This window comes from Triturus cristatus, chromosome 12 (assembly GCF_964204655.1).
Source record: "Triturus cristatus chromosome 12, aTriCri1.1, whole genome shotgun sequence".
In the NCBI taxonomy this organism is placed as follows: domain Eukaryota; kingdom Metazoa; phylum Chordata; class Amphibia; order Caudata; family Salamandridae; genus Triturus; species Triturus cristatus.
Genome location: NC_140595.1, coordinates 217,462,599 through 217,475,363, shown reverse-complemented (window position 1 = coordinate 217,475,363; position 12,765 = coordinate 217,462,599). Strand labels below are relative to the sequence as shown.

Genomic DNA, 12,765 nt, shown 5'->3' with positions numbered 1-12,765 from the left:
TCCCAGACATACACATGTGAACAGTCCACCTTTTTGTTCCTTGAGCAGAGACTTTGAAATGTTGGCCTGTTTTGCCCACCGGCCTGGTTCTCGCCCTCTTTCTTAGAGCCTGAAAATACCTTTCAGGTCCTCACCCTCGCAATGACAGGGTCTTTGATGTGCCGCCACTTACCCTAGAGAGCTATATTGTCACTTACTCTGGTTTCTCTTCAAAACGAAAAAATCTTTCGCCTTTTACTAAAGATTTCCGTGGAGAGGAACATTTAAGAGTTTATTCAATTTTTTTAAGCCTTGCCACAGGTGAGGCTGTTTATCATTTGTTTAAAAGAAAAGCATTACAAGTTGGGGAATATCCAGCAATTGTCTGCTGCTTTTTTGGGGGACATGAGTTTGGTGTTTTATTCCTGAGCTCTCTGCTTGCTCATTTGCATAAACAGAGTGCAGGAGAGGTGCCTCATGGGAAAGAGCTTGTGCAGTGCATGAGATTGCTTTTCTTGACTGACTTGAAACTTCACGATCGCAGGCAGTATATTTTCTTATCTCCCAAAGATCCTGCTGCCAGATCCCAGAGGTCACCCTCCTTTTTAAAGGTGGGACCAAGACTCATGCTGTGCTTTTCATAGGGCTTGCCCGTTATTTGTGCCCGTTAGAGGTCGCCAATCCTGAGTCAGCTTCCTCTCAGGTAGACTTGAAGGGGCACGTCAGACTTGTTTCACGTGTCTACAGCCTAGACAGATATATCCTTCTATATTCAGGTTTAATGAAAGTACGTGTGAAAAAGGCACATACGGTGCATGGCTATGTGTAGAGCACAGTGGTGGCTCTGAGCATATCGATTGGAGGGATGGTGTTGAAAGCGTAAAATGGCTAGGGGACAAAAGGCCTACAGTGCCACTTAACTAAAAGCCTGATTCACATTTCCTGTTCCCCTTCCCCAGCAGCCCCGACAACTCCTAATGAGCTGAGGTGAGTACAAAAGAAATTTGCATATTCCCAGACATACACATGTGAACAGTCCACCTTTTTGTACCTTGAGCAGAGACTTTGAAATGTTGGCCTGTTTTGCCCACCGGCCTGGTTCTCGCCCTCTTTCTTAGAGCCTGAAAATACCTTTCAGGTCCTCACCCTCGCAATGACAGGGTCTTTGATGTGCCGCCACTTACCCTAGAGAGCTATATTGTCACTTACTCTGGTTTCTCTTCAAAACGAAAAAATCTTTCGCCTTTTACTAAAGATTTCCACGGAGAGGAACATTTAAGAGTTTATTCAATTTTTTTAAGCCTTGCCACAGGTGAGGCTGTTTATCATTTGTTTAAAAGAAAAGCATTACAAGTTGGGGAATATCCAGCAATTGTCTGCTGCTTTTTTGGGGGACATGAGTTTGGTGTTTTATTCCTGAGCTCTCTGCTTGCTCATTTGCATAAACAGAGTGCAGGAGAGGTGCCTCATGGGAAAGAGCTTGTGCAGTGCATGAGATTGCTTTTCTTGACTGACTTGAAACTTCACGATCGCAGGCAGTATATTTTCTTATCTCCCAAAGATCCTGCTGCCAGATCCCAGAGGTCACCCTCCTTTTTAAAGGTGGGACCAAGACTCATGCTGTGCTTTTCATAGGGCTTGCCCGTTATTTGTGTCCGTTTAGAGGTGCCCTGAGAGGTCACCAATCCTGAGTCAGCTTCCTCTCAGGTAGACTTGAAGGGGCACGTCAGACTTGTTTCACGTGTCTCCAGCCTAGACAGATATATCCTTCTATATTCAGGTTTAATGAAAGTACGTGTGAAAAAGGCACATACGGTGCATGGCTATGTGTAGAGCGTGTTGAAAGCGTAAAATGGCTAGGGGACAAAAGGCCTACAGTGCCACTTAACTAAAAGCCTGATTCACATTTCCTGTTCCCCTTCCCCAGCAGCCCCGACAACTCCTAATGAGCTGAGGTGAGTACAAAAGAAATTTGCATATTCCCAGACATACACATGTGAACAGTCCACCTTTTTGTACCTTGAGCAGAGACTTTGAAATGTTGGCCTGTTTTGCCCACCGGCCTGGTTCTCGCCCTCTTTCTTAGAGCCTGAAAATACCTTTCAGGTCCTCACCCTCGCAATGACAGGGTCTTTGATGTGCCGCCACTTACCCTAGAGAGCTATATTGTCACTTACTCTGGTTTCTCTTCAAAACGAAAAAATCTTTCGCCTTTTACTAAAGATTTCCATGGAGAGGAACATTTAAGAGTTTATTCAATTTTTTTAAGCCTTGCCACAGGTGAGGCTGTTTATCATTTGTTTAAAAGAAAAGCATTACAAGTTGGGGAATATCCAGCAATTGTCTGCTGCTTTTTTGGGGGACATGAGTTTGGTGTTTTATTCCTGAGCTCTCTGCTTGCTCATTTGCATAAACAGAGTGCAGGAGAGGTGCCTCATGGGAAAGAGCTTGTGCAGTGCATGAGATTGCTTTTCTTGACTGACTTGAAACTTCACGATTGCAGGCAGTATATTTTCTTATCTCCCAAAGATCCTGCTGCCAGATCCCAGAGGTCACCCTCCTTTTTAAAGGTGGGACCAAGACTCATGCTGTGCTTTTCATAGGGCTTGCCCGTTATTTGTGTCCGTTTAGAGGTGCCCTGAGAGGTCACCAATCCTGAGTCAGCTTCCTCTCAGGTAGACTTGAAGGGGCACGTCAGACTTGTTTCACGTGTCTCCAGCCTAGACAGATATATCCTTCTATATTCAGGTTTAATGAAAGTACGTGTGAAAAAGGCACATACGGTGCATGGCTATGTGTAGAGCGTGTTGAAAGCGTAAAATGGCTAGGGGACAAAAGGCCTACAGTGCCACTTAACTAAAAGCCTGATTCACATTTCCTGTTCCCCTTCCCCAGCAGCCCCGACAACTCCTAATGAGCTGAGGTGAGTACAAAAGAAATTTGCATATTCCCAGACATACACATGTGAACAGTCCACCTTTTTGTACCTTGAGCAGAGACTTTGAAATGTTGGCCTGTTTTGCCCACCGGCCTGGTTCTCGCCCTCTTTCTTAGAGCCTGAAAATACCTTTCAGGTCCTCACCCTCGCAATGACAGGGTCTTTGATGTGCCGCCACTTACCCTAGAGAGCTATATTGTCACTTACTCTGGTTTCTCTTCAAAACGAAAAAATCTTTCGCCTTTTACTAAAGATTTCCGTGGAGAGGAACATTTAAGAGTTTATTCAATTTTTTTAAGCCTTGCCACAGGTGAGGCTGTTTATCATTTGTTTAAAAGAAAAGCATTACAAGTTGGGGAATATCCAGCAATTGTCTGCTGCTTTTTTGGGGGACATGAGTTTGGTGTTTTATTCCTGAGCTCTCTGCTTGCTCATTTGCATAAACAGAGTGCAGGAGAGGTGCCTCATGGGAAAGAGCTTGTGCAGTGCATGAGATTGCTTTTCTTGACTGACTTGAAGCTTCACGATTGCAGGCAGTATATTTTCTTATCTCCCAAAGATCCTGCTGCCAGATCCCAGAGGTCACCCTCCTTTTTAAAGGTGGGACCAAGACTCATGCTGTGCTTTTCATAGGGCTTGCCCGTTATTTGTGCCCGTTAGAGGTGCCCTGAGAGGTCGCCAATCCTGAGTCAGCTTCCTCTCAGGTAGACTTGAAGGGGCACGTCAGACTTGTTTCACGTGTCTCCAGCCTAGACAGATATATCCTTCTATATTCAGGTTTAATGAAAGTACGTGTGAAAAAGGCACATACGGTGCATGGCTATGTGTAGAGCGTGTTGAAAGCGTAAAATGGCTAGGGGACAAAAGGCCTACAGTGCCACTTAACTAAAAGCCTGATTCACATTTCCTGTTCCCCTTCCCCAGCAGCCCCGACAACTCCTAATGAGCTGAGGTGAGTACAAAAGAAATTTGCATATTCCCAGACATACACATGTGAACAGTCCACCTTTTTGTACCTTGAGCAGAGACTTTGAAATGTTGGCCTGTTTTGCCCACCGGCCTGGTTCTCGCCCTCTTTCTTAGAGCCTGAAAATACCTTTCAGGTCCTCACCCTCGCAATGACAGGGTCTTTGATGTGCCGCCACTTACCCTAGAGAGCTATATTGTCACTTACTCTGGTTTCTCTTCAAAACGAAAAAATCTTTCGCCTTTTACTAAAGATTTCCGTGGAGAGGAACATTTAAGAGTTTATTCAATTTTTTTAAGCCTTGCCACAGGTGAGGCTGTTTATCATTTGTTTAAAAGAAAAGCATTACAAGTTGGGGAATATCCAGCAATTGTCTGCTGCTTTTTTGGGGGACATGAGTTTGGTGTTTTATTCCTGAGCTCTCTGCTTGCTCATTTGCATAAACAGAGTGCAGGAGAGGTGCCTCATGGGAAAGAGCTTGTGCAGTGCATGAGATTGCTTTTCTTGACTGACTTGAAACTTCACGATCGCAGGCAGTATATTTTCTTATCTCCCAAAGATCCTGCTGCCAGATCCCAGAGGTCACCCTCCTTTTTAAAGGTGGGACCAAGACTCATGCTGTGCTTTTCATAGGGCTTGCCCGTTATTTGTGCCCGTTAGAGGTGCCCTGAGAGGTCGCCAATCCTGAGTCAGCTTCCTCTCAGGTAGACTTGAAGGGGCACGTCAGACTTGTTTCACGTGTCTACAGCCTAGACAGATATATCCTTCTATATTCAGGTTTAATGAAAGTACGTGTGAAAAAGGCACATACGGTGCATGGCTATGTGTAGAGCACAGTGGTGGCTCTGAGCATATCGATTGGAGGGATGGTGTTGAAAGCGTAAAATGGCTAGGGGACAAAAGGCCTACAGTGCCACTTAACTAAAAGCCTGATTCACATTTCCTGTTCCCCTTCCCCAGCAGCCCCGACAACTCCTAATGAGCTGAGGTGAGTACAAAAGAAATTTGCATATTCCCAGACATACACATGTGAACAGTCCACCTTTTTGTACCTTGAGCAGAGACTTTGAAATGTTGGCCTGTTTTGCCCACCGGCCTGGTTCTCGCCCTCTTTCTTAGAGCCTGAAAATACCTTTCAGGTCCTCACCCTCGCAATGACAGGGTCTTTGATGTGCCGCCACTTACCCTAGAGAGCTATATTGTCACTTACTCTGGTTTCTCTTCAAAACGAAAAAATCTTTCGCCTTTTACTAAAGATTTCCATGGAGAGGAACATTTAAGAGTTTATTCAATTTTTTTAAGCCTTGCCACAGGTGAGGCTGTTTATCATTTGTTTAAAAGAAAAGCATTACAAGTTGGGGAATATCCAGCAATTGTCTGCTGCTTTTTTGGGGGACATGAGTTTGGTGTTTTATTCCTGAGCTCTCTGCTTGCTCATTTGCATAAACAGAGTGCAGGAGAGGTGCCTCATGGGAAAGAGCTTGTGCAGTGCATGAGATTGCTTTTCTTGACTGACTTGAAACTTCACGATCGCAGGCAGTATATTTTCTTATCTCCCAAAGATCCTGCTGCCAGATCCCAGAGGTCACCCTCCTTTTTAAAGGTGGGACCAAGACTCATGCTGTGCTTTTCATAGGGCTTGCCCGTTATTTGTGCCCGTTAGAGGTGCCCTGAGAGGTCGCCAATCCTGAGTCTGCTTCCTCTCAGGTAGACTTGAAGGGGCACGTCAGACTTGTTTCACGTGTCTCCAGCCTAGACAGATATATCCTTCTATATTCAGGTTTAATGAAAGTACGTGTGAAAAAGGCACATACGGTGCATGGCTATGTGTAGAGCACAGTGGTGGCTCTGAGCATATCGATTGGAGGGATGGTGTTGAAAGCGTAAAATGGCTAGGGGACAAAAGGCCTACAGTGCCACTTAACTAAAAGCCTGATTCACATTTCCTGTTCCCCTTCCCCAGCAGCCCCGACAACTCCTAATGAGCTGAGGTGAGTACAAAAGAAATTTGCATATTCCCAGACATACACATGTGAACAGTCCACCTTTTTGTACCTTGAGCAGAGACTTTGAAATGTTGGCCTGTTTTGCCCACCGGCCTGGTTCTCGCCCTCTTTCTTAGAGCCTGAAAATACCTTTCAGGTCCTCACCCTCGCAATGACAGGGTCTTTGATGTGCCGCCACTTACCCTAGAGAGCTATATTGTCACTTACTCTGGTTTCTCTTCAAAACGAAAAAATCTTTCGCCTTTTACTAAAGATTTCCGTGGAGAGGAACATTTAAGAGTTTATTCAATTTTTTTAAGCCTTGCCACAGGTGAGGCTGTTTATCATTTGTTTAAAAGAAAAGCATTACAAGTTGGGGAATATCCAGCAATTGTCTGCTGCTTTTTTGGGGGACATGAGTTTGGTGTTTTATTCCTGAGCTCTCTGCTTGCTCATTTGCATAAACAGAGTGCAGGAGAGGTGCCTCATGGGAAAGAGCTTGTGCAGTGCATGAGATTGCTTTTCTTGACTGACTTGAAGCTTCACGATTGCAGGCAGTATATTTTCTTATCTCCCAAAGATCCTGCTGCCAGATCCCAGAGGTCACCCTCCTTTTTAAAGGTGGGACCAAGACTCATGCTGTGCTTTTCATAGGGCTTGCCCGTTATTTGTGCCCGTTAGAGGTGCCCTGAGAGGTCGCCAATCCTGAGTCAGCTTCCTCTCAGGTAGACTTGAAGGGGCACGTCAGACTTGTTTCACGTGTCTCCAGCCTAGACAGATATATCCTTCTATATTCAGGTTTAATGAAAGTACGTGTGAAAAAGGCACATACGGTGCATGGCTATGTGTAGAGCGTGTTGAAAGCGTAAAATGGCTAGGGGACAAAAGGCCTACAGTGCCACTTAACTAAAAGCCTGATTCACATTTCCTGTTCCCCTTCCCCAGCAGCCCCGACAACTCCTAATGAGCTGAGGTGAGTACAAAAGAAATTTGCATATTCCCAGACATACACATGTGAACAGTCCACCTTTTTGTTCCTTGAGCAGAGACTTTGAAATGTTGGCCTGTTTTGCCCACCGGCCTGGTTCTCGCCCTCTTTCTTAGAGCCTGAAAATACCTTTCAGGTCCTCACCCTCGCAATGACAGGGTCTTTGATGTGCCGCCACTTACCCTAGAGAGCTATATTGTCACTTACTCTGGTTTCTCTTCAAAACGAAAAAATCTTTCGCCTTTTACTAAAGATTTCCGTGGAGAGGAACATTTAAGAGTTTATTCAATTTTTTTAAGCCTTGCCACAGGTGAGGCTGTTTATCATTTGTTTAAAAGAAAAGCATTACAAGTTGGGGAATATCCAGCAATTGTCTGCTGCTTTTTTGGGGGACATGAGTTTGGTGTTTTATTCCTGAGCTCTCTGCTTGCTCATTTGCATAAACAGAGTGCAGGAGAGGTGCCTCATGGGAAAGAGCTTGTGCAGTGCATGAGATTGCTTTTCTTGACTGACTTGAAACTTCACGATCGCAGGCAGTATATTTTCTTATCTCCCAAAGATCCTGCTGCCAGATCCCAGAGGTCACCCTCCTTTTTAAAGGTGGGACCAAGACTCATGCTGTGCTTTTCATAGGGCTTGCCCGTTATTTGTGCCCGTTAGAGGTGCCCTGAGAGGTCGCCAATCCTGAGTCAGCTTCCTCTCAGGTAGACTTGAAGGGGCACGTCAGACTTGTTTCACGTGTCTCCAGCCTAGACAGATATATCCTTCTATATTCAGGTTTAATAAAAGTACGTGTGAAAAAGGCACATACGGTGCATGGCTATGTGTAGAGCGTGTTGAAAGCGTAAAATGGCTAGGGGACAAAAGGCCTACAGTGCCACTTAACTAAAAGCCTGATTCACATTTCCTGTTCCCCTTCCCCAGCAGCCCCGACAACTCCTAATGAGCTGAGGTGAGTACAAAAGAAATTTGCATATTCCCAGACATACACATGTGAACAGTCCACCTTTTTGTACCTTGAGCAGAGACTTTGAAATGTTGGCCTGTTTTGCCGACCGGCCTGGTTCTCGCCCTCTTTCTTAGAGCCTGAAAATACCTTTCAGGTCCTCACCCTCGCAATGACAGGGTCTTTGATGTGCCGCCACTTACCCTAGAGAGCTATATTGTCACTTACTCTGGTTTCTCTTCAAAACGAAAAAATCTTTCGCCTTTTACTAAAGATTTCCGTGGAGAGGAACATTTAAGAGTTTATTCAATTTTTTTAATCCTTGCCACAGGTGAGGCTGTTTATCATTTGTTTAAAAGAAATGCATTAGAAGTTGGGGAATATCCAGCAATTGTCTGCTGCTTTTTTGGGGGACATGAGTTTGGTGTTTTATTCCTGAGCTCTCTGCTTGCTCATTTGCATAAACAGAGTGCAGGAGAGGTGCCTCATGGGAAAGAGCTTGTGCAGTGCATGAGATTGCTTTTCTTGACTGACTTGAAACTACACGATCGCAGGCAGTATATTTTCTTATCTCCCAAAGATCCTGCTGCCAGATCCCAGAGGTCACCCTCCTTTTTAAAGGTGGGACCAAGACTCATGCTGTGCTTTTCATAGGGCTTGCCCGTTATTTGTGCCGGTTAGAGGTGCCCTGAGAGGTCGCCAATCCTGAGTCAGCTTCCTTTCAGGTAGACTTGAAGGGGCACGTCAGACTTGTTTCACGTGTCTCCAGCCTAGACAGATATATCCTTCTATATTCAGGTTTAATGAAAGTACGTGTGAAAAAGGCACATACGGTGCATGGCTATGTGTAGAGCGTGTTGAAAGCGTAAAATGGCTAGGGGACAAAAGGCCTACAGTGCCACTTAACTAAAAGCCTGATTCACATTTCCTGTTCCCCTTCCCCAGCAGCCCCGACAACTCCTAATGAGCTGAGGTGAGTACAAAAGAAATTTGCATATTCCCAGACATACACATGTGAACAGTCCACCTTTTTGTACCTTGAGCAGAGACTTTGAAATGTTGGCCTGTTTTGCCCACCGGCCTGGTTCTCGCCCTCTTTCTTAGAGCCTGAAAATACCTTTCAGGTCCTCACCCTCGCAATGACAGGGTCTTTGATGTGCCGCCACTTACCCTAGAGAGCTATATTGTCACTTACTCTGGTTTCTCTTCAAAACGAAAAAATCTTTCGCCTTTTACTAAAGATTTCCATGGAGAGGAACATTTAAGAGTTTATTCAATTTTTTTAAGCCTTGCCACAGGTGAGGCTGTTTATCATTTGTTTAAAAGAAAAGCATTACAAGTTGGGGAATATCCAGCAATTGTCTGCTGCTTTTTTGGGGGACATGAGTTTGGTGTTTTATTCCTGAGCTCTCTGCTTGCTCATTTGCATAAACAGAGTGCAGGAGAGGTGCCTCATGGGAAAGAGCTTGTGCAGTGCATGAGATTGCTTTTCTTGACTGACTTGAAACTTCACGATCGCAGGCAGTATATTTTCTTATCTCCCAAAGATCCTGCTGCCAGATCCCAGAGGTCACCCTCCTTTTTAAAGGTGGGACCAAGACTCATGCTGTGCTTTTCATAGGGCTTGCCCGTTATTTGTGCCCGTTAGAGGTGCCCTGAGAGGTCGCCAATCCTGAGTCAGCTTCCTCTCAGGTAGACTTGAAGGGGCACGTCAGACTTGTTTCACGTGTCTCCAGCCTAGACAGATATATCCTTCTATATTCAGGTTTAATAAAAGTACGTGTGAAAAAGGCACATACGGTGCATGGCTATGTGTAGAGCGTGTTGAAAGCGTAAAATGGCTAGGGGACAAAAGGCCTACAGTGCCACTTAACTAAAAGCCTGATTCACATTTCCTGTTCCCCTTCCCCAGCAGCCCCGACAACTCCTAATGAGCTGAGGTGAGTACAAAAGAAATTTGCATATTCCCAGACATACACATGTGAACAGTCCACCTTTTTGTACCTTGAGCAGAGACTTTGAAATGTTGGCCTGTTTTGCCGACCGGCCTGGTTCTCGCCCTCTTTCTTAGAGCCTGAAAATACCTTTCAGGTCCTCACCCTCGCAATGACAGGGTCTTTGATGTGCCGCCACTTACCCTAGAGAGCTATATTGTCACTTACTCTGGTTTCTCTTCAAAACGAAAAAATCTTTCGCCTTTTACTAAAGATTTCCGTGGAGAGGAACATTTAAGAGTTTATTCAATTTTTTTAATCCTTGCCACAGGTGAGGCTGTTTATCATTTGTTTAAAAGAAATGCATTAGAAGTTGGGGAATATCCAGCAATTGTCTGCTGCTTTTTTGGGGGACATGAGTTTGGTGTTTTATTCCTGAGCTCTCTGCTTGCTCATTTGCATAAACAGAGTGCAGGAGAGGTGCCTCATGGGAAAGAGCTTGTGCAGTGCATGAGATTGCTTTTCTTGACTGACTTGAAACTACACGATCGCAGGCAGTATATTTTCTTATCTCCCAAAGATCCTGCTGCCAGATCCCAGAGGTCACCCTCCTTTTTAAAGGTGGGACCAAGACTCATGCTGTGCTTTTCATAGGGCTTGCCCGTTATTTGTGCCGGTTAGAGGTGCCCTGAGAGGTCGCCAATCCTGAGTCAGCTTCCTTTCAGGTAGACTTGAAGGGGCACGTCAGACTTGTTTCACGTGTCTCCAGCCTAGACAGATATATCCTTCTATATTCAGGTTTAATGAAAGTACGTGTGAAAAAGGCACATACGGTGCATGGCTATGTGTAGAGCGTGTTGAAAGCGTAAAATGGCTAGGGGACAAAAGGCCTACAGTGCCACTTAACTAAAAGCCTGATTCACATTTCCTGTTCCCCTTCCCCAGCAGCCCCGACAACTCCTAATGAGCTGAGGTGAGTACAAAAGAAATTTGCATATTCCCAGACATACACATGTGAACAGTCCACCTTTTTGTACCTTGAGCAGAGACTTTGAAATGTTGGCCTGTTTTGCCCACCGGCCTGGTTCTCGCCCTCTTTCTTAGAGCCTGAAAATACCTTTCAGGTCCTCACCCTCGCAATGACAGGGTCTTTGATGTGCCGCCACTTACCCTAGAGAGCTATATTGTCACTTACTCTGGTTTCTCTTCAAAACGAAAAAATCTTTCGCCTTTTACTAAAGATTTCCATGGAGAGGAACATTTAAGAGTTTATTCAATTTTTTTAAGCCTTGCCACAGGTGAGGCTGTTTATCATTTGTTTAAAAGAAAAGCATTACAAGTTGGGGAATATCCAGCAATTGTCTGCTGCTTTTTTGGGGGACATGAGTTTGGTGTTTTATTCCTGAGCTCTCTGCTTGCTCATTTGCATAAACAGAGTGCAGGAGAGGTGCCTCATGGGAAAGAGCTTGTGCAGTGCATGAGATTGCTTTTCTTGACTGACTTGAAACTTCACGATCGCAGGCAGTATATTTTCTTATCTCCCAAAGATCCTGCTGCCAGATCCCAGAGGTCACCCTCCTTTTTAAAGGTGGGACCAAGACTCATGCTGTGCTTTTCATAGGGCTTGCCCGTTATTTGTGCCCGTTAGAGGTGCCCTGAGAGGTCGCCAATCCTGAGTCAGCTTCCTCTCAGGTAGACTTGAAGGGGCACGTCAGACTTGTTTCACGTGTCTCCAGCCTAGACAGATATATCCTTCTATATTCAGGTTTAATGAAAGTACGTGTGAAAAAGGCACATACGGTGCATGGCTATGTGTAGAGCGTGTTGAAAGCGTAAAATGGCTAGGGGACAAAAGGCCTACAGTGCCACTTAACTAAAAGCCTGATTCACATTTCCTGTTCCCCTTCCCCAGCAGCCCCGACAACTCCTAATGAGCTGAGGTGAGTACAAAAGAAATTTGCATATTCCCAGACATACACATGTGAACAGTCCACCTTTTTGTTCCTTGAGCAGAGACTTTGAAATGTTGGCCTGTTTTGCCCACCGGCCTGGTTCTCGCCCTCTTTCTTAGAGCCTGAAAATACCTTTCAGGTCCTCACCCTCGCAATGACAGGGTCTTTGATGTGCCGCCACTTACCCTAGAGAGCTATATTGTCACTTACTCTGGTTTCTCTTCAAAACGAAAAAATCTTTCGCCTTTTACTAAAGATTTCCGTGGAGAGGAACATTTAAGAGTTTATTCAATTTTTTTAAGCCTTGCCACAGGTGAGGCTGTTTATCATTTGTTTAAAAGAAAAGCATTACAAGTTGGGGAATATCCAGCAATTGTCTGCTGCTTTTTTGGGGGACATGAGTTTGGTGTTTTATTCCTGAGCTCTCTGCTTGCTCATTTGCATAAACAGAGTGCAGGAGAGGTGCCTCATGGGAAAGAGCTTGTGCAGTGCATGAGATTGCTTTTCTTGACTGACTTGAAACTTCACGATCGCAGGCAGTATATTTTCTTATCTCCCAAAGATCCTGCTGCCAGATCCCAGAGGTCACCCTCCTTTTTAAAGGTGGGACCAAGACTCATGCTGTGCTTTTCATAGGGCTTGCCCGTTATTTGTGCCCGTTAGAGGTCGCCAATCCTGAGTCAGCTTCCTCTCAGGTAGACTTGAAGGGGCACGTCAGACTTGTTTCACGTGTCTACAGCCTAGACAGATATATCCTTCTATATTCAGGTTTAATGAAAGTACGTGTGAAAAAGGCACATACGGTGCATGGCTATGTGTAGAGCACAGTGGTGGCTCTGAGCATATCGATTGGAGGGATGGTGTTGAAAGCGTAAAATGGCTAGGGGACAAAAGGCCTACAGTGCCACTTAACTAAAAGCCTGATTCACATTTCCTGTTCCCCTTCCCCAGCAGCCCCGACAACTCCTAATGAGCTGAGGTGAGTACAAAAGAAATTTGCATATTCCCAGACATACACATGTGAACAGTCCACCTTTTTGTACCTTGAGCAGAGACTTTGAAATGTTGGCCTGTTT

At 45.1% G+C, this 12,765-nt stretch overlaps 13 non-coding genes across 13 annotated transcripts; all 13 read left to right on the top strand.

The window, feature by feature from the left end:
* The first annotated feature begins 193 nt into the window (after positions 1-193).
* LOC146773993 (U5 spliceosomal RNA) lies at positions 194-308 on the top strand. Its single transcript, XR_014972574.1, has one exon. It is a non-coding gene; the product is annotated as a U5 spliceosomal RNA (small nuclear RNA).
* Positions 309-1,184: 876 nt separating this feature from the next.
* LOC146773992 (U5 spliceosomal RNA) lies at positions 1,185-1,299 on the top strand. Its single transcript, XR_014974755.1, has one exon. It is a non-coding gene; the product is annotated as a U5 spliceosomal RNA (small nuclear RNA).
* Positions 1,300-2,152: 853 nt separating this feature from the next.
* LOC146773991 (U5 spliceosomal RNA) lies at positions 2,153-2,267 on the top strand. Its single transcript, XR_014974141.1, has one exon. It is a non-coding gene; the product is annotated as a U5 spliceosomal RNA (small nuclear RNA).
* An 853-nt stretch (positions 2,268-3,120) lies between these two features.
* LOC146773990 (U5 spliceosomal RNA) lies at positions 3,121-3,235 on the top strand. The gene has a single exon (XR_014972573.1). It is a non-coding gene; the product is annotated as a U5 spliceosomal RNA (small nuclear RNA).
* Positions 3,236-4,087: 852 nt separating this feature from the next.
* LOC146773989 (U5 spliceosomal RNA) lies at positions 4,088-4,202 on the top strand. The gene has a single exon (XR_014972572.1). It is a non-coding gene; the product is annotated as a U5 spliceosomal RNA (small nuclear RNA).
* Positions 4,203-5,090: 888 nt separating this feature from the next.
* Positions 5,091-5,205, top strand: LOC146773988 (U5 spliceosomal RNA). Its single transcript, XR_014974140.1, has one exon. It is a non-coding gene; the product is annotated as a U5 spliceosomal RNA (small nuclear RNA).
* Positions 5,206-6,093: 888 nt separating this feature from the next.
* On the top strand, positions 6,094-6,208 carry LOC146773987 (U5 spliceosomal RNA). Its single transcript, XR_014972571.1, has one exon. It is a non-coding gene; the product is annotated as a U5 spliceosomal RNA (small nuclear RNA).
* Positions 6,209-7,060: 852 nt separating this feature from the next.
* LOC146773986 (U5 spliceosomal RNA) lies at positions 7,061-7,175 on the top strand. The gene has a single exon (XR_014972569.1). It is a non-coding gene; the product is annotated as a U5 spliceosomal RNA (small nuclear RNA).
* Positions 7,176-8,027: 852 nt separating this feature from the next.
* Positions 8,028-8,142, top strand: LOC146773985 (U5 spliceosomal RNA). Its single transcript, XR_014973998.1, has one exon. It is a non-coding gene; the product is annotated as a U5 spliceosomal RNA (small nuclear RNA).
* An 852-nt stretch (positions 8,143-8,994) lies between these two features.
* Positions 8,995-9,109, top strand: LOC146773984 (U5 spliceosomal RNA). The gene has a single exon (XR_014974139.1). It is a non-coding gene; the product is annotated as a U5 spliceosomal RNA (small nuclear RNA).
* An 852-nt stretch (positions 9,110-9,961) lies between these two features.
* Positions 9,962-10,076, top strand: LOC146773983 (U5 spliceosomal RNA). The gene has a single exon (XR_014973997.1). It is a non-coding gene; the product is annotated as a U5 spliceosomal RNA (small nuclear RNA).
* An 852-nt stretch (positions 10,077-10,928) lies between these two features.
* On the top strand, positions 10,929-11,043 carry LOC146773982 (U5 spliceosomal RNA). Its single transcript, XR_014974138.1, has one exon. It is a non-coding gene; the product is annotated as a U5 spliceosomal RNA (small nuclear RNA).
* An 852-nt stretch (positions 11,044-11,895) lies between these two features.
* LOC146773981 (U5 spliceosomal RNA) lies at positions 11,896-12,010 on the top strand. Its single transcript, XR_014972568.1, has one exon. It is a non-coding gene; the product is annotated as a U5 spliceosomal RNA (small nuclear RNA).
* Positions 12,011-12,765: the final 755 nt, after the last annotated feature.